This window comes from Ambystoma mexicanum, chromosome 9 (genome assembly GCF_040938575.1).
Source record: "Ambystoma mexicanum isolate Mex_15411 chromosome 9, UKY_AmexF1_1, whole genome shotgun sequence".
NCBI lineage: Eukaryota > Metazoa > Chordata > Amphibia > Caudata > Ambystomatidae > Ambystoma > Ambystoma mexicanum.
The window spans coordinates 437,311,094-437,338,660 of NC_090931.1; positions in this window are offsets into that span (position 1 = coordinate 437,311,094).

The following is a 27,567-nucleotide window of genomic DNA, read 5'->3' on the forward strand; positions in this document are numbered from 1 at the left end:
GCTAGTCACGTGCTTGGTCACGTGGAGCGCTGAAGACACGCCTCCTCCAGGAAGCGGTACGGCAAGAGCTACGGCTCGCAATGCCGTGTGGAGCAGTGCAATAGAAACGTCTGCGCTTCGAGTCCCAACACTTATAGAAGCACAACATCTCTCTCTATATTGACCAGAACTACGGTTCCCGAGGGCATTAATCTACCAGTGATTTGAGGTCATACCAATGATATATAGAGCGCTATATAAATGCCAAGTAACATAACATAACATATCAGACTCAAACCTCCCGCATATAGGAATAGAAGGTTATGGAGCAAGACCGTCAGACCTTTGGTCAGTAATACTAAGTAAACATTACACAGATTCTTGTCTGTATGATCCTGTACGTTGTTAGGAAAGATTTCGTAATTGTAGGTAATTTTCCTTCCATGTGGCAACCCCTAAACTTTTTGCTGTTGTTTTTCACCTTGTTCTCGACTTTGCCAGAGAAGTCCAGCCTTCTGCCGCACTCCTCTGGGCTTTCGCTCCTTTCTTACGGGGAAACTGACATGCCCTTAAGACTGTCAGTACCGGGGAACGCTGTTTCCCGTAGTTTCTTTTATCATGTTGCGGCTTTCGTGCAACATGACACAAGAGGGCACTGTAAGCTAAGTTACAGCTCTGTTGGGTCTCTAGCCTTCTACAGGCCCTAGATACTCGTTTAGGATTATATCTGATCGGTGCAAGTGATTCAGGGACGGGAATGGTGGCAGCGATCGTTTCTTGTGTTTTGAGCTCCTTTTGGGTTCTAAGCGCGTTTCTCGCGCTTAACCCAAAATGGTGGCCTGGCTCCCAAAATGGCCAGACCACGAGGCTCCTTTGTCCTGTCCGCTAACCATCTTGCTCCCTTCACCTTCCCCAGGTCGAGCCGACCCGGGGCCTTCCTTATTTGGGCATGTACTTTCCCGCAAAACACAGATGCTTTCGCGGGCTTCTACATCTCTTGTGTGTGCCTCCAGGATGTGTGCTGGGATGTCTGGTCCCAATACACATCCTGGGTGCCAGAGAGTCTAGGGTGGTGTGAATGCCTGGGACCACCGTGGTCCGTGATTGGCCCACGAATGGTGTGAGTGTTGATGAGCGGATCTCCCATTGGGTCCCCTCCGTTTTGGCGCGAAGGGAACCGTGGATAAGAGGGGGCTGGAAACACCACTACCATGTCGATCTCCTTCGTTCTCACGAACGAAGGAATACAGGAGCCAAGTATCCCGCAACCAAGAGGCTGGACCGAGGAATCGCTGGTGACCCGCTGAAGGACTTCTCCTCTGCACTGCTGTCGCCTTGTGAAACCCTTTTCACCTTTGATCGAACCAGAAGGCCTGTACTGGTACTTCGACCCTTGGAATAGCGGGAACAGCTATTCTCGGCATCTTCACCATCTCCTGCCAGTAAGCCTTCGGAAGCGTCTCTGGGCCATCCAGCTGACTGACCAGCTTACACGGCAGTCTTGCTCTGTAACCGCCGCCAGGTTGTGTAGTATTTCGAGTCCTTGTCACTCTCACACGCTTCGTACACTTGGCGTTCCCAGGTCTGAAGTGAGTAGTGTACATTTGGCTCAGATACACACGGCCGCTCCGTTGCCCTGCTGTGGTAACAAACTGTGCGGGTTTCTTCGATTGGGACGTCTTTTTACTCAACACGACGACAAGGGGTTCCCTGCTCTTCTGAACCTGCCAGCTGCTGAAACTGACGCGGAGAAGCCTGGGTCTGCTTGCATCGGGGACCGGTGAGTAGCATAGCTAGGATCTGGTCGCCCTCCTGCTGGAGCCCATTGCTTTTCCCGGCTGTGTCAAACAGCACCCTTTTCCGTACTCGCGCTCTGCTTCTGCCCACTGTGGAGGCTGCGCTTGAGTCGCGGAACTTGTTCTTCTTCTTTTGTGCACTAAACTGAACTGCCTGATTTCCCTCGAAGAGCTTCTCCTTTTGCCCGTTGGCACCAGCGCGTGCAGGTACTTTTGAGCACAAGGCTCCACTCTTCGCAGGGCTCGGACTTCCATCTAGTTAGGTGCCTCTGAAGGCGAACTGGGTCTAAGCATTATTTCGCACTGCCTGTCTCCCTTCCCTTTTAGGTGGACTACCCATTTCGTGCATCTAACGCTTGAGACTGTTGTATTTGTATATATATTGTGTTGATATGGTATGTGTTGGTTTACTATTGTTATATTGTGATTTTTTCGCTACGGTCATTGTTTTAAAGGCCTTGGAATAAATGTGTATATATTTTTAATATAACAACTGTTTGGAGTAGTTTGTAAGTGTTCTTGCTTTGTGTGCTCATTGCGGGCTTTCAGTCACCCTCACCCCTCTTGAGACCTAGTCTTGACCGCCGCGATCGCTACCTTGATTGGTCTGGCTCGTCCAGAGGTTACCCTGTTCCAAGTAATTAGGTTGGCCTTCTGAACTTCTGTGCCACCAGGACAGAGTTCAGAAATCCGTCTAAACATACGTACCACGATAAATGCATGGCACCAAATACTTAGGAGACTAGGCATGACCTCCCCATATCGCAAAAATATACCACTGTGGAACTGCCTGGGGATCCCTCCCTCATTTGATGCAGATATCTAGATGGCTTGGGAGCCGGATAGAGAAAGGAACCTGGGAGATCTCTACCCGGATGGTAGATTTGTTAATATAGAAGAATTCAAATAATAAATGGGCAGTGGGCTGGTAATAATATTGCATTACTACCGTATGCGAGATGCCATAAAAAAGAACTACCCATCATTCCCGGTAGAACCAGAAGCCACAGAAAGCATAGAGATGATTGTACAAGGGGGAGGGAAACTGTAAGGGGCTACTGTCTACAATATATGCTAAAACACAAAACCAAAGTGAATCCCAGGATGAACCTAGAGTAAGTTGAGAAAGAGACACGAAGACAACAATAGAGTAAACAAAATAGCGGAACTATTGTTTTCTTACAAAGAAAGTCTGAATGAACTTGAGCTTTCGGCTTATACAATTTAAGGTGCTAATTAGACTCCATTTTACGCCTGAGAAAGTTGCTAAATTCACTCCCACTACTGACAGCTGATGTATAAAATGGGGGATGGAAAAGGTGGACACTATACATATGTTCTGGAATTGTCCAATGATACGAGAGTTTTGGTTGAAAGTGGCTGAAGTGTTACACCAAATAACTGAAATCCACCCAACTATGCTCCCTCTCAGATATTTGTTCGGGGATATTGGTAATAGAAAGATTACGACCCGAAGATTCTTTAATGTGGGGTGCATTGTTGCAAAAAAATGTATATTATTAACATGTAAATCAAAAATGTAATCTAACGCAATGAAGGGAGGTGAATGCTGTACGGAAAAAGTGTACACTTACGAAGAGAAAAGAGCCAATATGTAATTACGGTACCATATAAATGTGAAATATATATCATAAGTGGACCTGTAACCCAAGTGCAAACAAGTTAAATAAAGTTTTTTTTTAAACTACCATGACTGAGACAGGCGGGAGTTTTTGGACAGTGAGCACTACTTCATTTAATTGACTGGTCGAATTCATAAAGATTTGGAGTCTGTCTACCGTTTGCATAGTTTCTTTGGAGAGGAGGAGAGGAGGAGTTCAACACCATAAAAAACTTGCCACAAGCGGAGCATGGCAGATTGTTTGGCATAGTGTTTGGACAGTGAGCAATACTTCATTGCATGGACTGGTCGAATTCGCAAAGATTTTGAGTCTGTCTACTGTTTCCATAGTTTCTTTGGAGAGGAGGAGTTAAACACCATAAAAACACTTACCACAAGTTGAGCATTGCGGAGTGTTTGTCAGAGTGTTTGGACAGTGAGCACTACTTCATTACATGGACTGGTCGAATTCGTAAAGATTTGGAGTCTGTCTACTGTTTCTATGGCGGGGAGATCCCCATTGGACACCCCCACCTCCTTTGGCCAGTGCAATAGACATAAGAATAAATAACACAGACAACTTTGTAAGGTTCTTTTTTGGAAAGTACAAGGTCACAGTTTATTAGGAGCAAGACAATAAACTTGGGACGGTCCCAGCCACATAATCATTACAGTCAGCTTACGGGTGAACCATGTCATCCTGTTTGCCACTGGCAAAAACCGACGAGCTTCTGGTTACTACCAGCTAACACTGGTTACTACCAGCAGGACACTCAGGGGCACTGACCAGGAGGTTGTTGGCCTAGAGCCCTAAGGAAGGGAAGTCAGTGCCCGTCGAGGGATCGGCTCGAGCCCGGCCAATCCCGAGCCGCTGCCGCTGAAACTGCAGCGTGAATTCCCTCATTGGCTAGGACCGCCCCGATACTCCGCTTGTAACAAAAGAAGAAAATTAGAAACAACTCACACAACACAATACCATTATCCTATCTCTACATTCAAGTCATTACTACGATTTCTACATGAATTTTTGGTTGGTGATACGAACGCCTCACCATGATCCTTCCAACTATTGTATTTACATTAAAAATACCTACACAGCTTTATGCCCAACTCACATGTCGTATGACCTTTTAACATGTCGCCCTCCCTCTTCCAATCATATCTGGTGTGGGTGGGTGGGTAATCAACAAACACGGCAGGAGCTGCTGGGCAAAGAGACTGATTGCCCGCAGCTCCCGCCTTATGAGCGTCCCCCGGGAACCCGACCGGAAGCCAGGTCCAGGGGGGCGCCCCTTCCGCCTAGACGGAGGAGGAAGAGTAGAGGCTAGGCCAACCCCCGGAAGGGGGTGGCCAGAGGGGACAGCCCGCTATGTAGGCTGTCCCTCTAGCACCCCCTGCGGGGGCCGGTCAGCCTCTTAGCGGGGAGATCCCCATTGGACACCCCCACCTCCTTTGGCCAGTGAAATAGACATAAGAATAAATAACACAGACAACTTTGTAAGGTTCTTTTTTTGGAAAGTACAAGGTCACAGTTTATTAGGAGCAAGACAATAAACTTGGGACGGTCCCATCCACATAATCATTACAGTCAGGTTACGGGTGAACCATGTCATCTTATTTGCCACCGGCAAAAACTGACGAGCTTCTGGTTACTACCAGCTAAACTGGTGACTACCAGCAGGCCACTCAGGGGCACTGACCATGAGGTTGGCGGCCTAGATTCCTAAAGAAGGGAAGTCAGTGGACGTCGAGGGCTCGGCTCGAGCCCGGCCAATCCTGAGCTGCTGCTGCCGAAGCTGCAGCGTGAAGTCCCTCATTGGCTAGGACCGCCCCGATACTCCGCCTTGCTTTGGTGGTGGCTTACGCTGCCATCAATGCCCCCAAACCTTAGGACTGTACTCATCATAACAAACATAACCTTAAGACCAGACTCACCATAAGATTATCTGCAACCGGCCCTTCTTAGTGCCCCCAGTATAGCAGTCAAGAAAACGTCATTGCCTTTGTCGGATAGGTGAACCCCGTCTGCATGGAAATGGGAAGGCAGGGAGTTCAAGCAGCAATGCCCTACGTACCCCAGGCCCTCTGCCTTTGTGAATTTTTCAATACTTCTGTTGAGGCGCTTCCTGGATTTCTCCATGCCAGCCACTGAAATGGCTTCCCTCCAAACCTGTCTTTGCACCATCTCAGACAAAACATTTCAGTGCCTGGTAACTCGTGTGCCATTATGCGCAAAGCTACTTGTATCTGGGCTAGCAAGCGTTCCCGACCCAACTTGGCCAAATCGTTGCCCCCCAAATGAATTAACATCATCCTTGGTGCCTGCCTCCACTGGAGTTGCCAGTGAATGGCGGGCAGCAAAGAGTGCCACCTCTTCCAGGTGTGCCCAACCATACACACTCAGTACCCTTAAATCCTAGGTTGGGGCCGATTGTCCATTGCGTAGCCCTTTTTTCCGCCCGCGTCACAAATGAGTGGCCGATCAGCCACACTGCATCATCTGTGGGAAAAAATTGCATGTTATAAGTCAGCCACAATAACAACCCCAGATCCCCTTGTCCATCCGCCTTGCACCTGGACCTGTGAGAGATGGGCATCTAATATTCTTCCGGGAATGCACTGGGCTGCGGGCGTACATAGAGCCGATAACGGCCAGACTCCCACCTACCGAACTTCATGATAGCCCAGGGAGACATGCCTTGCTGGAAGGCTGTGGTAGCTGCACCAATTCTAAAGCTGTGAGTGGACCAGCCCTCCCCTTGGATGCCCAAGACCCCAGGGACATACCCAGAACCTTGCGGAATTGAAAAACAGAAAGGAGGTATGCGTCAGCGTGAGTTAGCAGGGGGCCAGCACTCGATCTGATCCTTAGGAAGAGCTTGAGGAGGTGAAACGGGCAACACTCCTTGAGGGGGGCCCCATGCAATACAATACTAAAACCTTTCCCCAGCTGGTCTGTTACTTTTTCTTAACTGGATTATGACCCCTTCTCCTGTGTCCTTGCAGAACAGAGAGACATCTCTTAAGGCAATGGCCCTCCCCGATACATCATTCTTGAATGCAGAAACAAGCTCACTAATCCTAAACGCCCCGAAAAAAGTCCATGCAAATGCTAGCCTGAATAGTGATATTTCATTGAAGCACACGCTTGACAGTGTGGATAACAACTTTACTAGTAACCCAAAGTCAATGGGCTTGCGCACATCCTTAATTTTGAGCTCCGAACGGGCCCAGCCTTTCAGAGCGGTGTGCACCAAAAACCCTTTTGTGGGATCACTTTTTCCCTCCAGTTTACCGCCGCTAGATGTGATGCAGCCCAGCTTTTTGACTTGCCTTCTTTGTGTGCCCAAACTACAAATGCGCGTACCTGTTCCTCAGCATTCTGTTTGACACCATGCAAACCAGCGGTTACATTCTTGAATTTACCATAACTCTGCTGATATCTTGGCAGGGCAGTTGCAGTATGTAGCAAGGTGGCTATCTGATGATGAGACGGCGGAGTCTAGGTTGCTGTGTGGGGAACCGGCCCCCTTTTTTCTCAGTGAGGTCGTGTGGCTGCCCAAACCAAGGGTCCGGGAGATGGCAGTGCTTCTAGTATTGGGCTGGGAGCTGTGGCATAGAGCGTGGCAGACATCGGGACACCCAGTTCCGTTCTCCATGCAGGTGCCGCTGGCGGTGCTCTGCACGGAAGACCCCCAATTGAGGCAAGGGGTCCGCAGGTACTAGGAACCAGTAGGCCTGGCCACCCTGGGAGACTTATGGCAAGAGGGGGAGGCGTTAGAGTTTCCAAAATTGATAGAGGACACGGGGTTGCACGAGGGGCAGTATATAACTTATATTAGAATGCTGAAAAGGGTGCGAGAAATATTGTTATATTGTTATACAGACATATTTCCACCAATTTTCGGAGCAAGCTCAACATAGCTGGGCAAGATGCTGACTGTAGGTTAATGGCTTGGACCACAGCCTTGTTATCTGACCAAAAGCGCACTCTCTTGTTGGCTAGCACTTTTGGCCACAACAATAATGCGACCACGATGGGAAACATCTCTAAGACCATTATGTTCCTTGTCCTGCCTTTCTTGTGCCACTGCTGTGGCCATCTCTGGCACACCACTCAGGCCCTAAAATCACTCCGAAACCTTTGCTCCCTGCTGCGCCTGAAAACATCTGCAGCTCGACGCTGGTCTCTCAAGGGGTCCACCAAATCTGCACCCCATTGAAGCTGTCTAGAAATTCGCACCACATCCTTAAGTCTGCCTTTAAGGCAGCGCTTAATCTAATATGGTGTTTTTGAGCTACACCTGCAGTTGCCCTAGCCAGCCTGCGCGCAAAGACCCTTCCTGCTGGGATAACTTTGGCAGCGAAATTAAGCTTCCCCAGGAGTTGCTGCATTTTTTCCAGGGTAGTCCTGTCTTTTAACAGATTATTCGCAAACTCTGCCTTCAATCCTTTGATTTTCTCTTCAGGTAACCTACACGTCCACTCAACAGTATCTATTTCAATACCAAGGAAAGTTAGAACCCGACACGTTCCCTCTGTCTTCCCTGGAGCTAGAGGAACCCCCATCTCATTCATCAAACGCTGGAAAGCAGACATTGCAAATGCACAGTCACCGGACCCATCCCTGCCTGAGAATAGAAAGTCATCCAAATAATGCACCATTGCCCCTCGTTGCTCCAAACTGCACGCAGCCCATTCCAGAAACGTGCTGAATGCTTCAAAAAACGAACAAGACACAGAGCAACCCATGGGCATACATTTGTCAACATAAAAAACACCTTTCCACTGAAAACCCAGCAAGTGAAAGCTGGTCGGGTTCACCTGTAGTAAGCGAAATGCAGACTTTATGTCAACTTTGGCCAGCAAAGTCCCCTTGCCCATGTTAGGCACCACTACCATAGTCTGATCAAAGGAGGCATAATGCACACAGCATTGTTCCGGGCTCAACCAGTCATTCACCGACTCCCCTTTTGGATAGGAAAGGTGGTGTATGAGCCTGAACTTACCCAGTTCTTTTTTGGGAACTATGCCTAGGGGTGACACGATGAAGTTGGGGATGGGGGGACCTCAAAAGGTCCCGAAATTCTGCCCAATTCTAGTTCCTTGCTAATCTTTTTATCAACCTCCCCTGGCAGATCCATCGCCGAAGGTAAGTTCTTTGCTAAGCGGCAGGTCAGAGGTCCCTCGTAAGGAATAACAAATCCTTCCGCGAAACCTTGAAATAGCAACTCCCTCTCCCGCCTTCTGGGATAATGATTCAGGTGTTCCAATAAAATGTGCAAATTGACTGGGGAGGGACCTTTCTCCTTTAAATCCATGCTCTGTTTTGCCGCCAAGGTTACTGGGGGGGCAAAATGGTGCAAGGGCACTTACTGTCCTTTGCGCTGTCCCCTGCCCCCATAGGCACCTTCCCGCTTGATGCACTTGACCAGCGGATGGCTCCCCCCACACTTCTCACACTTGTGATTGTACCTACACTTGGGTCCCAAGGTGCAATTGCCTTTGTTGAAGAACCGGCATGCGTTGTTACCGGTCTTTCTTTCTTCGTTCCGTTTGCATTAGAGCTTGCTGCTCCTGAATCATGGCCCCCCTGTCCCTGAGGGGCATTGTGAAAGGGGCGACCCCTTCCCCCTTGATTTTTCTTACCATACCAGTTCTTCTTACCACCCTTGTACAAATCAGCCCAGACAATACTGGTCCTTTGCTTACCTCCCATGTAAGTGACCCAACCGTCCATCTCTTTCTGGTCCCATGTCATAGTGGGGCAATCTACCATCATATGCCTAAACTTCCTGTCATAATCGAGCCACCCTGTAGAGCCATACTGCTTTGCCTCCCCCACAATTGTTTCCCTGTATTTTAGCAAACCCGGGCTGTGCTCCGGATTCTTTTCCATCACTATTACTGACATTATAGCGAACGCTTTTTCCCAGTTAAACACGGTGGGAGCTGCTGGGCAAAGAGACTGATTGCCCGCAGCTCCCGCTTTATAAGCGTCCCCCGGGAACCCGACCGGAAGCCAGATCCAGGGGGACGCCCCTTCCGCCTAGACGGACGAGGAAGGAGAGTGGAGGCTAGGCCAACCCCCAGAAGGGGGTGGCCAGAGGGGACAGCCCACTATGTAGGCTGTCCCTCTAGCGCACCCTGCGGGGGCTGGTCTGCCTTTTAGTTTCTTTGGAGAGGAGGCAAGGAGGAGTAAAACACCATAAAACACTTGCCACAAGTGGAGCATGGCAGAGTGTTTGGCAGAGTGTTTGGACAGTGAGCACTACTTAATTGCATTGACTGGTCAAATTCGTAAAAATGTGGAGTCTGTCTACTGTTTCCATAGTTTCTTTGGAGAGGAGGAGTTACTGCTGTTAGAAACTCTCTTGGTGTCAACTCCTCAGAGGGAAGGATTGCCAGGTAAGAGTTATCCCCGGCAGTGCGTGTGTTGTCACTCCTCATAGCCACAGACCCTGAACTTGCTTTGCGGAGGGGTGACTTTTTTGCGATTTTCGCCTGTGAGCTCCACTGCAGTAATTGCCAGACAAATCATTCATGGCAACTGGACATTACCTTACGCTGGAGTTACTGTGTGCTTTTCAAGCATTTGAGCTCTAGCGTAATTGATTGGTCTTGTTAAAAATCTAGCTACTGCCAACTGTTTAAGTGATTTCGGGCCGGCAAAGTCTTAGGGCTATTTGAAAAACAATGTTCTCCCCGCTAATTAGTTACTGCTGAATGGTAGGCGTGACCGTGGGAGACGCTGCCTTCGAACTCTGAAAATCATTTCGGGCAAATCGTCGTTAATATCGAAGTGCCAAATTCCTGAAACTGTGCGTTCCTTGAATAGTGGAATTGAAAGTTACTAGTGCAATTACCTTTACAAGAACTGCTAGTTCCATCAAATTGGGGAACCTTAAACAAACTAGATGAAGAGAGTGTTAATTTAAGGTGCTAACGTTGTATGGACTGTCTATTTGTCAATTAAATGTTTGATCATGTTTGTTTAATGTGTTAGGTTTTAACCATAATTCTGTGTCAGTGTTTTAGCATTATCGTATTTTAATTGATCTCCGAGCTTGCTGGAATCGCATCAAGTGTGTCTAAATATTCACAGGGAAGGAATTTTATATGATTAGTTGGTTTATTTAGTGTGCAACTGTTCGTTAGCTGTTTAGGAACCCAGGTGAAATTACACTAAATTACCTTACGGAAAACAAGAGCCCGGGTGTGTCCTAATGAGTATAGAGGGGAACTCTGGTTGTGCCTCAGCCATCTACCTGAAGTAGAAGGGGTTTTGACGGCTTTACTAATATTTAATTTCATTTAACAATTATATACATCTTGCTGCTTACTTTGCCTGACTGTAAAGCCACTCACTTTGGTGCTTATCTACCTGTGGTTGGGAGTGGCCGAGGGCACAAAGCGTGAGTGGATTGTGTGCGTTAGCGACCTTTGGGGATCACGATATTGGTTAACAGACATTCAGATATCCCCCTCATCAATTCCCATTATGCAAGAATTAAGGAGTGGGAAAAGCTATATAAAAGAAAAACCTCAGTATATCTCAGATGCTGAGATGTTTTTGGCTATGTCTACGCCCCTCCCTATATCCCTGGAGTGGGGCCCAGGTGGAAACAATCGGGAATCCATCCAGGGTGAATTGCCCACTCAGGTTTGCGCTCCGGGAATAGAGAATCATAGCGTTCCCCTGGCCAGTTGTCCCCCTCCAAAGTTAGTAAAGGAGGGGGGAACAAGGGGGTTGCTGATAACGTCATTTTTCTTCCCGAACAAAAGTGCTCAAATCGAAGAGCAGTGAGTGATGAAATACTAGTGGGGCCATCTGAGGGGGACATTATAGATCCCGTAGAGGTGCCTAGTCGGTCATCTATTATGGAGGATAATGTCTCTGTATATGACATATCCTCTCGAAAATCTTCTAGTAATATCCAAACGATGGAAGATAGGGATAAGGGGAGGATTGATTTTGTTACATCTTTCTTTGTTTCTCCACCCCCCTTTGAACTATTGAGGCGTCCCTCTCTATCTAATTCAGCTAATAACTTCCGGTGGCAAGCGCCAACAGCCCAGAACCTCTTGGAAATCAATCAAGTTTTGTGTACTTTGGTCTCCTTGTACGAGTGGGTAAAAGAAGACATCAGGAAAAATTCCATTGTTCCACAGTCCGTAGTGTAAAAGATTGAGATCCTGAAGCCCATGCAGAGCCAGGTAGCTAAGCGCTCCCAGCTTGAAACAGGGATTGCAAGTATGATTGAGAGGGGAGGCAAAGGGAGTAATAATAGTGGAAGGGACCACCCGGAACTGGAAGAGGATGAAACAACAGATTTGAAGACACAGGGTGGTAAACAGGATCCGGATACTAGAAGTAGGGGCCTAACGGACAAGGTGGTTTTTGATTTACTCTGTGGTACTCATAGTGGTAAGAAGGAACCACTAGGGCTGCCCATGATAGTTACCTTTACATCTGAAAAAGGAAACTACAGGAAGCCAGAGGAGATTCCGCTATAAAGAAGCCCAAGAATGTGTCACCCGCTAAATCTCCCAGGGGGGGGGGAGACAAAAACGTTTATGTCCTCCTTTTTAAATCAACCGGTGGTTAGGGATGTATTATTTAAAAATGCCCATATATCTAGCTCAGTTAAAATGAGAGAACCCTGTGTAGAGGTCTCGGTGGCAAAACAAGTGTCCCCCTTGTTACTCACCGTACAATGAATGACCAAGGCAGGAGACCACGTCTGTGTTGCCCTGGGTAGTTGATTGAAGAGCTCGGGTTGGAGCCTCCAACCGAGCCTCCTCTCTATGGGGGAAAAAGATATTTTCTATGATATGTCTCTTTTCGGTAAGTAAACACAGGTAAAGAGACCGATCATCTAAAAGAGCGGGGAGAACGCACCACCACGGAGCCAGCTGAAAAGAAAGAACAGGCAATCAGAAACAGGTGATGTAGCGGTATAACCAATCCCCAAAACACTAAAGGAGGATACCTGAGACTACTCTTTGGGTTTAACTCAGAGGACACAGGAATACTCCTACAAGTACAGAGAATGGTTAAGAGGACTTATCAACCCACCAAGAAGAAATTTAAGAGGAAAGGAGTTACTCTTACCAATAGCTAACTGGGATCAGCTTCAAGGAATAAGGAACAACGACAGCATAAAACAAGAAACAGGGAGGTTAGTTAGGGTACTAGTCCCGGATGGCAGAGGGCGCGCACTAGATCCAGGTTGGTGCACACTCTGCAAAGCGTCCCTCAGTGCACTGGAGGATAAATGGTTAATGTGTCGTCCAGTACAGTTCACAGGTTAAATGCAGCAATAAAGATTATGAGTTGCCCCAGGTAGCAGAGTGCGATAAGGATGACAGTGTAAACTCCCAGATAGCAGGGTGAAATGAAAGACACTGGGTCCCTATTTATAAAGGGACCGTATGCAGAGCAGGCTGAATATTGTTCCCCAAACACACCAAAAAGAAGACTCACTGTGTAGGAGCGAGTGGCTCGCTCGTAAATCAAAGGAGGTAGCAGAAGAGTTTGGGAAGAGAAATTTAGAGAAGGGGTAGGAGCCGAATGTGACATGAGGCACATGCCACAGCGTGTCAGAGCATGCCACCAATCTCTGGACTGTCTGATGTAAAATGTACAGTTTAAGGGATTTCAAACACATTCAACAAGTGAAAAATACCCTCTCAATCATTGTGGGATTGTTTTATATTAAAACACTTTCAGCAAATGCATAGTTTAAGCACTTATCATGCCCAAGCTTGTCACCAATTTCGGGACTAGCTGATGGCAAACATACGGTTTAATTGACTTCAAAGACATTAAACAAGTGAATATAAAGCCTCACAACCATTGTGAGATGATATAAATCAAATTCTTTAAAAAATAAAAAACTTAATTAAATTATATTCTGACAGCTCCCTTGAACTCACCATCTCATGGACTGCAGTCAGTAGTTCTACCATTGCATTATTACTTCAGATGAAAAGTATCTGGTGCTAGGTCTTATGACCTAATCAGAAAGCAGGGCCTGCAAGTCCCTTTTCAGTGTCAATTCTAACGTGGCATGCCACCTACATATTTCTTTATTTCTTCTTCAAATCCGTTTTTTCATTGCTTCAAAATTACTTCAGGCATCTCACCTCTTAGGCTCTTGTCTTATGTCTCCTAACTTACAACAACTGAATGGTTTAAAGCACTTGGAACTCCAGCATACCACAGCATGACATCGCTCTTGGGACTAGCTGATGGCAAATGTACTATTTAAATGACTTCAAAGACTTTAAACAAGTGAATATAAAGCCTCACAAACATTGTGAGATGTTATAAATCAAATTAAAAAAAACAAATCAATTAAATTAATTTCTGATAGCTCCCTTGAGCTTACAACCTCATGGACTGTAGTCAGAAGTTCTACCATTGCACGAATGCTTTAGAATAAAATAAGTGGGTGCTAGTTCTTATGACCTAATCTGAAAGCAGGGTCTGCAAGTCCCTTTTCAGTGTCAATTCTAATGTGGCATGCCACCTACATATTTCTTTATATCTGCTTCAAATCCGTTTTTTCATTGCTTCAAAATTACTTCAGGCATCTCAACTCTTAGGCTCTTGTATTATATCTCCTAACTTACAACAACTGAATGGTTTAAAGCACTTGGAACTCCAACATACCACAGCATGTCACCGCTCTTGAGACTAGCTGATGGCAAATGTACTGTTTAAATGACTTCAAAGACATTAAACAAGTGAACATAAAGCCTCACAAACATTATCAAATAAAAAATAAAAGAAATTAAGTATATTCCGACAGCTGCCTTGAGCTCTCAATCTCAGACAGCAGGGCCTGCAAGTCCGTTTTTCAGTGTCAATTCTAACGTGGCATGTCACCTACATATTTCTTTATATCTGCTTCAAATCCGTTTTTTCATTGCTTCAAAATTACTTCAGGCATCTCACCTCTTAGGCTCTTGCCTTATATTTCATAACTTAAAGTAATTGAATGGTTGAAAGCACTTGGAACTCCAGCATGCCTCCAATCTCGGGACTAGCTGATGTAAAATGTGCAGTTTAAATGACTTCAAAGACATTAAACAAGTGAAGAAATAGCCTCACAACCATTGTGAGATGTTATAAATCAAATTTTATAATAAAAAGCCTGTGCGTCACTTTGCGGCTGCTAGCTGTGTGTCTCCTGTGCATTACACAATATGGCCTGGGTGGAAGTAGAATCCTCTGACAGCAAGTAAAGCAGAGAAGGGCCTTCAAACATTCTGCAGGACCCCTCTCAGGGACAGCTGAAGGAGAAAGCAGCATGGGCAGGGGTAGGGCCGTTATCCTATAAGATGGACTTTCTCGTGGGCTGGGTCGCCTTTTCGCAAGGGCTGACAACTGTGAGGCCCAGAGCCTGCAAGAGACAATGGCAGGAGGAACATAAGGCCAGTGGCAAACCACTGTCCGAATCATGCAAAGGAGACACAAAATAGTGGCATACTAAGGGAAAGGCGTGATGGAAGGGACAAGGTGCCATGCCCATAGCTCTCAACTCTAAAGGGCTGACTTACCCGCCAAGCCTCCTGCGCGCCAATTCATTCAAATGGGCGTCTCACCCGCCAAAAACAAAATCGGGTGATTTCACCCGCCTTTGCAAAACAAAGGGTTGAGAGCTATGCATACCCCTTACCCCACAGAAAGACCAAGAGGGCACTGAATGGGATTCCAGCAGCACTGAGAGTTCTCACTTTTCTGTGAGCTTGGCCACTCCTCAGGAAGGAGAACCGTGCAAAAGGCACAATAAGAGCGTTTAGAAATGCAGAGATAGTTCCCTGGTCAACCCCTTTCATCCAGACCTGCTACTCCACCCGAGATCCTTGGAGGGGAAGCCCCCACTTAAGGTCAAAAGGTACTTGAGCAAGCGACTGCGTGCGCCTCTAACTAAGGATGTGAGAGTCTAATTGAAGGCACAATATCCCAGACCTTATCTGCCGGATAAAGTAACAGACACTCTGGAGGTGGACTCATTCATGGTGAAGCACACCAAGGACCTGAAAATGGCATTGACCGCTTATGGATAGCATGCCAGGACACGCTCCCCGATTCCATATGTCCATTGGCCAAGATCATTAAAATGGTGGAAGAGACCAAAGAGGCCCTGCCTATGGATGTGCATATTCTGGCTAATTGGGCACAAAGAGCAGTACGATAGCAGCAGAGTGCAGACAATCGATTTTAGTAAAGATCGACCTGAAACTTAGGAAGTTGGCATCCTCTGAAGCCACTGCAGCAGCTAAAAGGCTTTTGTTTGGAGAAGCTTTTGTCAAACACTTGTCCAGATTTGTTAGCACCTTTGCTGCTCTGGACAAAGGTCAGACATCAGTAAAAAGAGTGTTTGTGCCCTGTGTATCCGCCAGGGCGGCAGAAGCAGAGGCGTCTGCGCCAGCCGCTGAGGAGGCCAGAGGCCCTATAGAGGAAGCAGCTGGTTACAGCAGGAAGACAGAAGGCTGAATCCTTCCTTCCCCTCCCATGGAAAAGGCAGGCGTCGGGGCTGGCACTGCAGCAGCAGGTTAGAGTACAGACGTATGCACACAGCGCAGCAGCAAGCAATGCAATTTCCGCGATAGGTGGTAGGCTAGCGATGCACCTAAGCACTTGGGAGGAGCTTACCGTGGACTCTTGGGTCATAGAGACTGTGCAGGGGTGTTGTCTGTAATTTTTAAAGAGCACAGACAAATGAAACTGCAGCAACCTTTTGCAATTTCAGAGTGTTAGGCAGAATCACATGCAGCACCCTTTGGGAACACTACATGCAATTAAGACTACAAGTGTCAGTACAATGTCACCTTTGGCACAAGCCTGTACTACACAGTTATGTGGTAGCATTGGCTGAGCAGCCAGACTTATTTCTAGAGTTTAAGTGAGCATTAGAACAAGTTACACAACGGGACCAACAAATACAGTGGTTCAAACAAACACTTACTCAAGGTTTATTGCTAAAAGAATATACATTTATTTACACAGTCAATTAGAAAACATTACACTAGCAAAAGCAGCTTAATATCATACACTAATACACTAATACACCACAATACACAACCAATAAGCTACTGAACTAGTTCCGCTCCCCTGAATTGGGAGCAAAAATGGCACTTCACTTACTTTAAAAAGGGGTAAGAAGACAAGGTTATAAGAAATGCAGCCCAAATACATTCATAGGTAGGGAAAAGGGTTCAGTTAACTACAACCAGCAATTCAATTTGATAGGCCTGGGCCAAAGTCAATGGTTCAGAGTCTTTGTATAGGATAGCATAGTTCTTGTAGATAACGGTTAAGTCTTTGCCACGGTTCTTAGAAGAATTTGGCTAGGCGAAAAGTTAGACGAATGTTTAGGGAAGGACCAGCCTTCAAAGAGGGGAAAGTTTCACAAACTTTCTCTGTGGTCGAAAAGATTTATGGACCGCATTTGCACAGTACCTTTAAAGTGAAGAAGAGCTGTAGCTGGGGCAGTTGTTCCTGGCAGTTCGAGCAGACCTCACTGTTCCTGTGCTTCAGTCGTGGGGACAAGAAGGACGTCGGGAGGTTCCTGCACTGCCCAGGGAAGAGGCCACAAGGTTGGATAAACGTCGGTTTAAGGTGTGAGTACCTTAAAGACCACAAACTGGTATCCTTCCCACTGGCTACCTGGTTTTCCACAGCACTCTGTAGAAAATTCGACCAGGAGGGGACGGTTTTCAGGTGGCTTGTGAGTTGGTTGGTCCCACCAAGCTCAAGGGAAGAAGTTAACCTTGAAGGGCTTCTCTGTCGATGGAGTTTCAGGCAATTTGCACCTGCAGCAGGGCTTCACTGCTCGTCCAGGAGTTGCAGCAGTCCTCTTCCTTCAGCTCGTCTTCGGTTCTTTCGATCCAGTGGTCAACTCTGCTTTCCAAGTCCTAGAGACCTGCTTTTAAACAGTTTTCCCCCATTCATTCCAGCTGGCTGTCACTCGCACAGCGGGGTGGCTGTCCTTGCCGGACAGCCAGCCAGCCAATCATGCCAGAGTGCATTCAGGTCCCCTAGGAGACTAAGCACAGGGAGTTTCGGGCACCTCCCTCACATCCTGCCACCCCACTTCAGCACTAAAACCCACCAAAGGCCAACAAACAAAAGGACCAAACCTGGTTTGCCACGCAGAGTGAAGGACCCTTCCTAAAAGAAACAGCGAAAAAAGTCAACCGGAGTCTGTTTTTACAGATAGGTCTTGGGCGCCATCTTGAAAAATATGGCTGACCCGATTTTTTGCTAACGTTGTTCACGGTCGGGTAAAATCATGGTAGTTTGATCTAAACCACTGCCACCAGCCATTTAAAGTAGGAAAGGGTACATGAGTGTTTTGACTCGGGATGCTAGGCAACCCCTCCAGCACTCAATAGGAAGATAGTGTGTGCTGGGTCAGTAAATATAAAGAGAATAGGAAAGTCAATTTAACTTTACATGCTCTGGGAGACGTTAGTCAGTCCCAGAGAAAGTGTTTAAACCTTGGGGAGTCTGAAAGACATCCCTGTGCCACTGCACTGAAGGTGTTGTGTGACACAAAGAAACACCATAACCAAATAACACAAAAGTAAAACACACATCAAAATACATGAAAGAGTGGGGGAAAAAAGGCTCACACTCTTCCCAGGTAGAAAAATCAAATCCTAGAAATCCAGCAAAGTTGCTGGGAGTATCAAAAGGTAAGGGAAATTAGCACATTTTGAGAATTCTCCCTAACACAGAGGAGGAACAAGGCCTCATGGACAAGGAAGTAGAAGAGTTTCTAAAGAAAATGGCGATAAGGCCAGCACAGCAATGTCTTACTGGTGAAACAGAAGCAAAAGGTCAGGCCGGTGATAATCTCAGACAATTAAACGCCTTTCTCGTGTACCGACACTGCAAGATGGAGGAAATCCATCTCTTCAGAGACATTTTGCAGAAAGGGCACTGGATTTGAGGGATGCCTATCTAGCCGTACCCATTCCTGAAATGCATCAGCAATTTGTAGAATTCCTCTGTTGATGGCAAAGGTGGGAATTTATGTGTCTCCCTTTTCGGACTAACTTCAGCACTCTGGTGCTTTGCAAAGCCACTCAGGAGTGAGACTGATTTTATACATCGAGGATATTTGTCTCATGGCACAGGATCTGATGCGGCTGCCAGAGCAAATGGTCCCAATGAAGGGTCTCCTATAAAAGCTGGGGTTTCTCATCAATTGGGAGAAATCCGAGACCAGGCCACAGCAGGTAATGGAGTTCCTGCGGTTTATCACAGACTCAAAGCTGGAGCACTATCTCTGCCCCTGTAGAAAGTGAACGACCCTTTGAAGCATCACAGTATTGACTTTCCATTAAAGACTAAACTTTACTTGACAGTCTTATGTTTGCTCAATCACCTCTTCTGTTTAAAAGTTCTTTTAACTAACTGATCAATTTTCCATCAATCATATGTCATAACAAGTTGCATTTGTCAGTCACTTTACAGTCACTTATCTAAGAAGGAATCTGCTGAACCTCCAAGGGAACCTGACAGCAGGTGCGGTCACTAAACAGGCAGACAACACCAGGCGGATCCCTGCCGGATTTGGAGGCAGTTCATTGCATGTTTTATTCTTCGTTATACCCTGTTCGAGATGGAGTCATTCATTAGGAAGCTAAAGCGAGACAGTGAAAAAGAAAGAGGAATTGGGGATGAGGAATTGTGAGGTGATAGGACCATAACGTTGTGATTCATGCACTAGGACAAGTGTCATGCCTGAGGGCAATAGAGTTTCAAACTGCAAAGAGTACATTGTCACAGAAAATGTTTTTTTCTTTGATTTTTGTGTAATGGTTTTTTTTCTTTTTTAAGATTGCTGCTTGATTTTTGATAAAGAAAAGTATGCATAGTACAAGCCTCTGTATCTTTAATAGAATCATGACTTTCCTGAAAGTAAGTATGGAAAATCTGGACTCTACCACAGTACTAACTGCCTCAGAGTTTACCATCAGACAGCATTTATGGTTAGTCCCTTTTTTCTGGCAATGTATTCCATATCGTGTCATGGAGTGCCCCCTACATTTCTCTGTCAACAGAGCTGCCAAGTCTCCCTAAAATCGTGGGAGTCTCTAGCAAAAGGAGACAGACACCTGCACTCTCGTATTTGAGCAGGATTTTCTTTCTACATCTGCAAAGATCTTCAGCTGTGCCTCAGACAGTCCCTTTTGTTTGTGGCAACACTGGGTTGAAGTAAGTAACACACTGCTGAACACAGCACTCAACGGCACATGCTGGTCTGACTGGGGCTAAGCTGTGTCCTGTACTCCTTGACTGCTGAATTTCCAGCTGATCTCAGTGGCAACGTTGGATAAAGAGGGATAAATGGGATAGATAAGATGATCATGTGTGTACTTTCAGCACAGGTGGTGTGCGAGAGGCTACACAGCCCATGTGATGGTCTGACGTGCATATTCTGGCACACAAACATGACTGTAGTGTCTGACAGAACATATTCTTGCTCTGCTTCTAAATTTGATTAGAAACCACATCCTGCAGTCTCACATGAAGAGTTTCTAAAACAGACCTTTCGTTTTTTAATTTTACATCAGGAAAGGACAGGACTTTGCAATTCTCTTATTGATTTAATGTGAAAGTTCATCACTACCAGGTCGGTGCTGCGGACCCCGGTCAACATCAAGGGATAGGCTTCATGGATGGACTACTTCATCTTAATGTCTACTTTCCTTAAGCCTCAGCCTGAGGAAAATCCAGACACCTCCCAACAGACTGGTCCCTCTGAATGTCGCTGTGGCTCATATGTCTCACACTCTGCCCGACCTCTATTGTCCTTCAAAGGCATGCATGAAATGGACAATTGCCCTCGTGGCCACAGCTTTATGGAAGAAATGGCAGCATGTTGGCAAGAGAGTAACAATATTCTTATACTGCAGGCCCATGTGAAATATAGCTTTGTCTTAAAATCTATGTATCATATGTTTGTCCTTCTGTAGGCTGTTGATTTCTTTTCGACCTTCGAGGCCCATTGCTTCCGAGTCACATTTTACATGTTACTGTGTGGGATCTCAGCAGTGGGTCAAAGAAAAGAAGAAAAGCATGACAGGGTTTAGTTAAAAACATTATTTTCAGAGACACATGGGCTAGATGGAGCCTGGGGTCCCCTGGTATATTAAACCGGCCAGACATTTCAGGCACTACATAAGGAAAGAGGGAATGTCCTTTACCCTGGAATAGGGGGTGCAGAGAGACTGGGCTCCCAAAGCATTGTTACAAACAGAAATGCGACATTCACAAATAGAGTGTGAGGTGTTCCTTGGTCTGTTGTGGTGTGGTCATGTCCACCTTTACATTTTTTATCATCCTATCATGATCGTGATGGACCCAAAACCCCTACTGCCAATTTTCCAAGGGTAATTTCTTCGCACTCCACTCCCATTAGAGCTCTTAACTGCAACTGTCAGATTACTTACATGGTCACTGTCCATTTCGATGCAGTGGCTGGCAGCCCCATGTACTACCTGCTAGGTTATCCAGGTGTTCGGCCGTCGACATCAAAGGCAGTGGAAGTTGAGGCTAAAGCTCTGGTAAGCATGGTCAGATCGATGAGTCCTCTAAAATATATGTCACTTTGATTGTCCTGCTGCTATTTAAATTCGTTTTCAGCTGTGTGCCCATCTTGATTGTCCTGCTCCTGTTTACATTTGTTTTTAGCTTTGTGCCTAACCTGCTTTTCATGAGAATGTGTTAACAAGTCACCCCTCTGTACTCTGTCTAGTTTACCACCGGTTCCCTCACCCTTCCTCTGTCCCATTGTCCCCCTGTGCTGTTATTGCCCTCAGCCCTACACCCGCTACCTCCCCTTCCTCTGCGTGTTCACGGTTTTTCTGTGCATATTACCTCCCTCAGCTCCCATTGTTTTTCTCCCATTCTTGTTCCTTGTCTCCCCCCCTCTACCTACTGCTCTCGCTGCGCCTCTGTGGCCTCAGCCTGGTTAAGTGTACCTCACTCTCTGCAGTTTGCTATGGCGCTATCTATCTCTCCTATCTTCTCAAACTGCTTCTCTATCTCTTATCCTTCACCCCTTACTAAGTCTGTCAGGAAGAACCTCAAGAAGGACATACTGAGCTCTAACCCAGGCCTTCCAATTGCAGGCACCTACGCCATTGCCTCTGCCAGAAAGACTCTCACAGACATACTCTATGTCGTTCCCTCACCCATCCTATAGACTCTCCATATGATTGCTCTTCTCTCTCCTTTCTCTTCTTCGCCCATTAATGGTGGCACCCGCTGGGAGGTCTTCCTTGCCCTCTACACCTCCAGGGTCCTCATCAATGTCTACTGCAATGGTACCATCATGGTCCAGGGTCCTCAACCCAACCTTCTACTCTTTGATAGGCTCCTCCCCTGCTTTATCAACCTCCCTCCGCCTTCTGCACCAGCTCCTTCAGCTGCCATGGCTCCCATGCCAGCTGTGCCCACCTTGGCTCCCTTGTCACCTCCTAACCACCCTTAAACCCTCCCCATGGCTTTCTTGCCACCACCCCACACATTGACAACCCTGTCTGCCTTCTCCTCTTGGATGAACCAGTCTGGGGCTCCCTTGCCCTCTGTGGTGCCTCCCGCGCTAGCTCCCCCCTCACCCATTATGGTCCCGGCTCCCTGACCGGCCTTGGCTCCTCTGCCCCCTTCTACCTCTGTCCCTCAGGCACTATCGTCACTTAGGGGGGCACACTCCCCCTGTAAGTCTTTCACTGATTGCAATCTGGTCCACATTGCCATGGTAAGCACTCGCTCAGCTGTCAAACACTCCTCTGACATCTGCAACCTCCTTGACCTCCTGGATTGTGATGTTCTTGCCATCACTGAAAACTGGTTCAAGGATTGCTCTGTCACAAGTTTGGACACACTTCTCCCAGAAGGCTACACAATACTCTCTCTTCCGAGACCAAACAGACCAGGTGGTGGAGTAGCATTGATCTTTCCTGAGTGTATCCCTGTGTCTGTCATTCCCACTCAGGCCTACTCATCCTTTGAGTGACTGGTATGCAGGCTCTGCCTCTCTCCTAGCTCTTCACTCCTGCTGGCCACGTTCTATGAGCCTTCTTCCTTTCGTAATGGGCTGACCTGGCCTTCTCTCTCCTCTTCTCATCTCCTCCTACTGGGTGATCCCAACATCCATCTCGACTCACCTGATTCCTTAAGACCTTTATGCAACCTGTGCGACTCTCCCTTTCTTTCCATCTTACCGTCTGGCCCAATGCACAACGCTGGCCACACCTTGGATGCTCTCTTCTCAACTGGCATTCCGCTATCTATCCCTCTCACTACTTCTCGCTCCTGGACTGGTCATTTTCTGCTCTCTTCTCCCTTGAAGCTCTCTTCTCCTCTTGCATAGGTAAGCTCAGCACTGCCTCCCGTCTACAAGGGCATCCGACCCATGAAAAGAGTCTCAGTAGTCTCAGTAGCTGCCTTCGCCTCCACCTATTATACTCCTTCCACTCCTGCGACTGACTCCCATCCTGCCACAGCCCTCTCAAACTTTAACCTCTCTGTTTCCAATACTCTTTATATTCTTGCCTCTGTCATGAGGGTACGACTGAAGCCTACCAAAAGTGCAACTCTTGGTATGACTCCAAATCAGCTTCTGTTAAACACAAGTGCCGGGCAGCCAAATGTAAATGGGATTCCTCTGGCGCACCCTCTGACAAAGTGGCCTGCCACCTCCTCCAAAGTCAGTATAGACTCTGCATCTGCTCCCAGAAAAGAGTCTTTATTCAAACCCGCATCTCTGCGGTATCCAATAACACAGACACACTTTTCAAAGTCTGCAAGGAATTAGCCAACTCTACCACAGCCTCCTCCACCATTGCACCCACCCAGGCAATTTGCTCCGCCCAGGCTGCACACTCACCTCAAAAACAGTGGATATCCTATCCTCCCTCTCTTCCTCACCACCTCATGTAGCAACATCTCTTGTACCACCCTTGGCCACCTCAGCCCCTCCCCTTATTTTCCCTTCTGTCTCCCCTGTCACACCTGAGGAGGTAACTAGACAAGTCTGGTCTATGAAAGCCTCCTCCAACCAGGTGGACCCCTGCCCCTCCAAATTCATCAAGGACAACATTGACTCTCTCGCTCCAGCCTTAGCGACCTCTGCAACCTCTCCTTCGCCACTGGAGTTTTCCCCATCACTGCTCTTAAGCACTCCCTTGTGCATCCTCTCCTGGAAAACTATCGCCAAATCGCTATCACTCCTTTCCTGGGCAAACTCCTGGAGAGGTTTGCTATTTCCCAGCTTACCCTCCGCACTGAATCTGTTGACTCCTTCCACAACCACCAGTCTGGTTTTAGACCATTCAGAGGCATGGAAAATGCTCTTCTGAACACCTGGGAAGATATGCTTTCAAATCTTGATTCTAATTCTCTCTCTGTCCTCATTCTACTTGACCTCTCCTTTGCCTTCGATACGGTGAACCACAACACACTCATTGCACGTCTCTGTGTTAACCTGGTCATCACTGATCAGGCCCTGGCATGGCTAACCTCCTTTCACTCCGACAGCCCATCCCAGGTGGAACTGGGGTCTTTCCTCTCCCCTATCACTCCCTCTACTTGCGTTTTCCCCCAGGGATCTGACCTACCCCACTGGATTTTCAATGGCTACATGGCCCTCCTGCCCGTATGATAGCCGCCTTCACCTCCAACGTTGAGTGTTACACGGATGACACACAACTCTCCTTCAGGCTACCCTACGCCTCTTGCTCTTCCTCACTAATACCTGACTGTCTGGCTGCAATTCAGTAGTGGTGTGCTCCAAACGAACTCTGAATAGCATGCACAGTAGAATCACTCACCTGCGACAGCAATGAGGGTTTCATGTCCGTTTCAGCACCAGAGGTTTAAGCTTCCTCAGAGGTGTACTCAGAGACACCCCTGGCCAAGATGGTCTGTAGCACCAATGGATTCACATGGGCTACCACACCACTTCCTCCTCCAATGCATCCAGTGCCTCATCACCTGCATAAAAAAAAAAACATGAATACAAATGTTAATAGCATGGGCCACACACCTAGGTATTACAATGTTGTCAGCCAACACATGAACCTGCCATGTCACACATGACACAAAGTCAGGCACGCACGCAGTGTCAATGAAAGGGAAGGGGAGCCTGAAAGCAGTCATGGATGCGTGCCAAAGGGCAAAATAACAGATATACTGCATAGCACCTGCATCACACACAAGCATGTGACTGGCATAGTCCTTCCACAAACATGACTGATGCCAATACACAGATGACACATAGCATAGCCATGCCAGAATTGTCAACCAGCCTCAGATGGAAGTTGAATACTACTGACCATGAGCCATGTACAATGCATGTCAGATGACATTTCACGGAATTCACTATTAGAAAACACACATGTGTTACAGGGTGCAACAACGCTAGGATGTTGTAATACAGTGAGGGCAGGAATACGGATTCAATAATACCAGGTCACATTGACATTGCGCAAGTGAACAGGCATATTGAAGGGGATAACAGGGTTTAGAAGTGTGTGGGTGCAGTGCAGTACATGGGTAAGGACTCAACTATGAATAAAAACACAAATCCAGTAATGTCAATGTCATGGCCTGATGGCACTGTAAGGGTAAGTGCCGTCATCATGTGTAAAGTGTTGGTAGTGGGTTGTAGGGATACAGTAAACCCCACCCCCAAGGGTGGGGGTGGCTGGGAGGCAGTGCATGGGTTAAAATGGTTGCTTGGAGGACCGTGTCGTAGCAGACAGTGTGGGCAGGTGGCAAGCGCATTCTCTCAGTCATCTGGGACTACAGCAGGGGAGAGGAGGACAGAAAGCACAACACATGAGGAAGCATCAGAAGTGCCCGCAGACCCGGAGAAGCTAGATCTCCAGTTAAATAAAGGCAGGGAGGCTGTACCAGAGGGAGGCCCCAGCTCAACACAGACGTGAACCACAAACTAATTTCCATGAGGAGCAACTGACCCTGAGGGAGTAAGAAAGGGATGATCAAAGACCATGATAATGAAGTAAATACTGGAGGTGGAGTTGAAGGAATTGCTGGCCCAGGACCCATAGGGACTTGCTAAGAATGCACGGGGTTCAGGAATGAACATTCATAGCCCCCGTGAGCCTGTGCCATCATCACAGTCCTAGAGAGATACCTTGCACCAAGCCTAAAGGACTTTTCACACAGTCCAGGACTGGCAGAATTGCAGAGGGAAGAGTGTAAAATCACAGAAATCCTGGTAAAACCCGTTGCAGTAGTCCACCATAAGAATTACCAGTCCTCTGGAAACAGTGAGCTGCTGGGGGATGGAGATGAAAGGAAGAATGAATGCCTCTGAGGAGGAGTAACTTGCAGGGTGACCTCACAGAGACGTCAGTCATGTGACGATAGAAGGCGACTGTTGAGTGGAAGATCATCACAGGCTATCCGCGACCACAGGTTGGAGCAAGAATAGGTCCAAGAGAGGCTGGACACAGAGTGTCATGGAAGGAGGGAGCAGGTGTGGTGATGAGGATTGCCTCTGTGTGCAGCACATGGTTTGTATGCAGTCTGCATGACAACAAGCACATGTCAGTCCAACATCACATGGGTCCCACATGGCAGTCATGACAATGTAGTCTGAACTGGCAGACAATCATAACACATCACCCAAGCAACATACACATGGCCTGTACACACACGCATCACCGCTCACTGGACATTCCTGTCACGCTCACCTGGTCTTCACGGGGGCGTTGCTCGAAGCTGCAGGAATTATGTCTGCACTGGCGTTACACGGGGCTGGATAGAGAGGCTTGCACGCAACTTCTCCCTCACTGTCACTTCCCAGGAAGCGTTTGCCTAAAAGGTTGAAATAGGATGTTAACAGCGATGAGGAGCGGGTTTGGTTCCCACCTGCCGTAACCTCCTAATGCCCCCTCTCCACTTCAGCCTCACCCTGGGTTTATTAATGGTGGACTCTCCGTCCTACGATCTCTTTCAGGGGCGCAATATGACAGTCTTTCCCTGGATCGAGTTCCTTCACTGATCCTATGGGGCTGTAGCGGAGTCTTGAATAGCTTGACTCAGCAGGTAAGTCTCTATGCCAATAGATGCTTGGAATAGTTGCTTAATGTCTTTATTACCCAAGTGTTGACCTTGTTTTCACTTTTCTTTTAGGTGCGGTCTTAAGCAGTTTTCAAATGAAGGTTTGGCTCGTCCTACAACGCTGAGCAGATTTCCTGCGGGTGGGTATAGCTCTCGTGCGTGGTGCCAAAAGTCTCTAATAATGGTTTCTTTATCGTGCGCGACTAACCTGCTGCCTTCTTTTCTTTTCTACTATGCAGGTGCAGCACGGCTCCGGAGCGGCGAGAGGAATCCCAGATGGAAGCGGTCTCTGGGTGAGTATCGGCTGTACTTGCTGATGCTTTCTTCTCTGCAGGCGCGACAAGCCGAAGAGCAGCTGAAGGAGCGGCCGCTCGGATGGAAACCTTCAGGTAAGGCCTCAACTGCTGTATTAATTCCTGTTCTGTTCTTCTCTTCTTCTCTTCTCAGGTGCCGATGGATCGAGATTCCAAAACGGGCGTGGCTGCTGGAGTTCGGGTACTGGAGCTAAGCAGACACAGTGAGCGTTACGCTGCAGGAGTGCAGAATAACGCGAAGTGTGTTCTGTCTGTAGGGTGTGGCTTAAATAGCCTTGTAAGTAGTTCCAATAAAATAGTCCCTTCAGCCTCTTTCTGCAATCTCAGGTAAAGTAGTCCCTCAGCCACACCCAGGATAGGCTGGATGGCTCAGCCCATTAGTGCACCGCCAGATGGAAAATTATGAGCCTGGTGCCAACGGCGCCAGGACTGAGTCCAGGAAGTCCTTGGGCAACCCTTTGGGGCTTTATAAGCCCTTATGGGTGTCAGTGACTGGGAAAGGCCCGCCAGCTCCAGATGTTTGGGAGCATGCACCATGACAATTCCCTCGTACATTGGCAGGTCTCCCACGCCTGGGATCTGCCGCCTGCAATGAAATCACTAGTGATCTCCTCATGTCCAGTGAGTTCATCGTCCTCTGGTGGTGACCCACTTCCAGTCACCAGAGTAGAGGCGAACTTTGCAGCCAGCTTGTTTTTCGCTCGGTGTCGGAGGTCATTCCAACGCTTCACAACA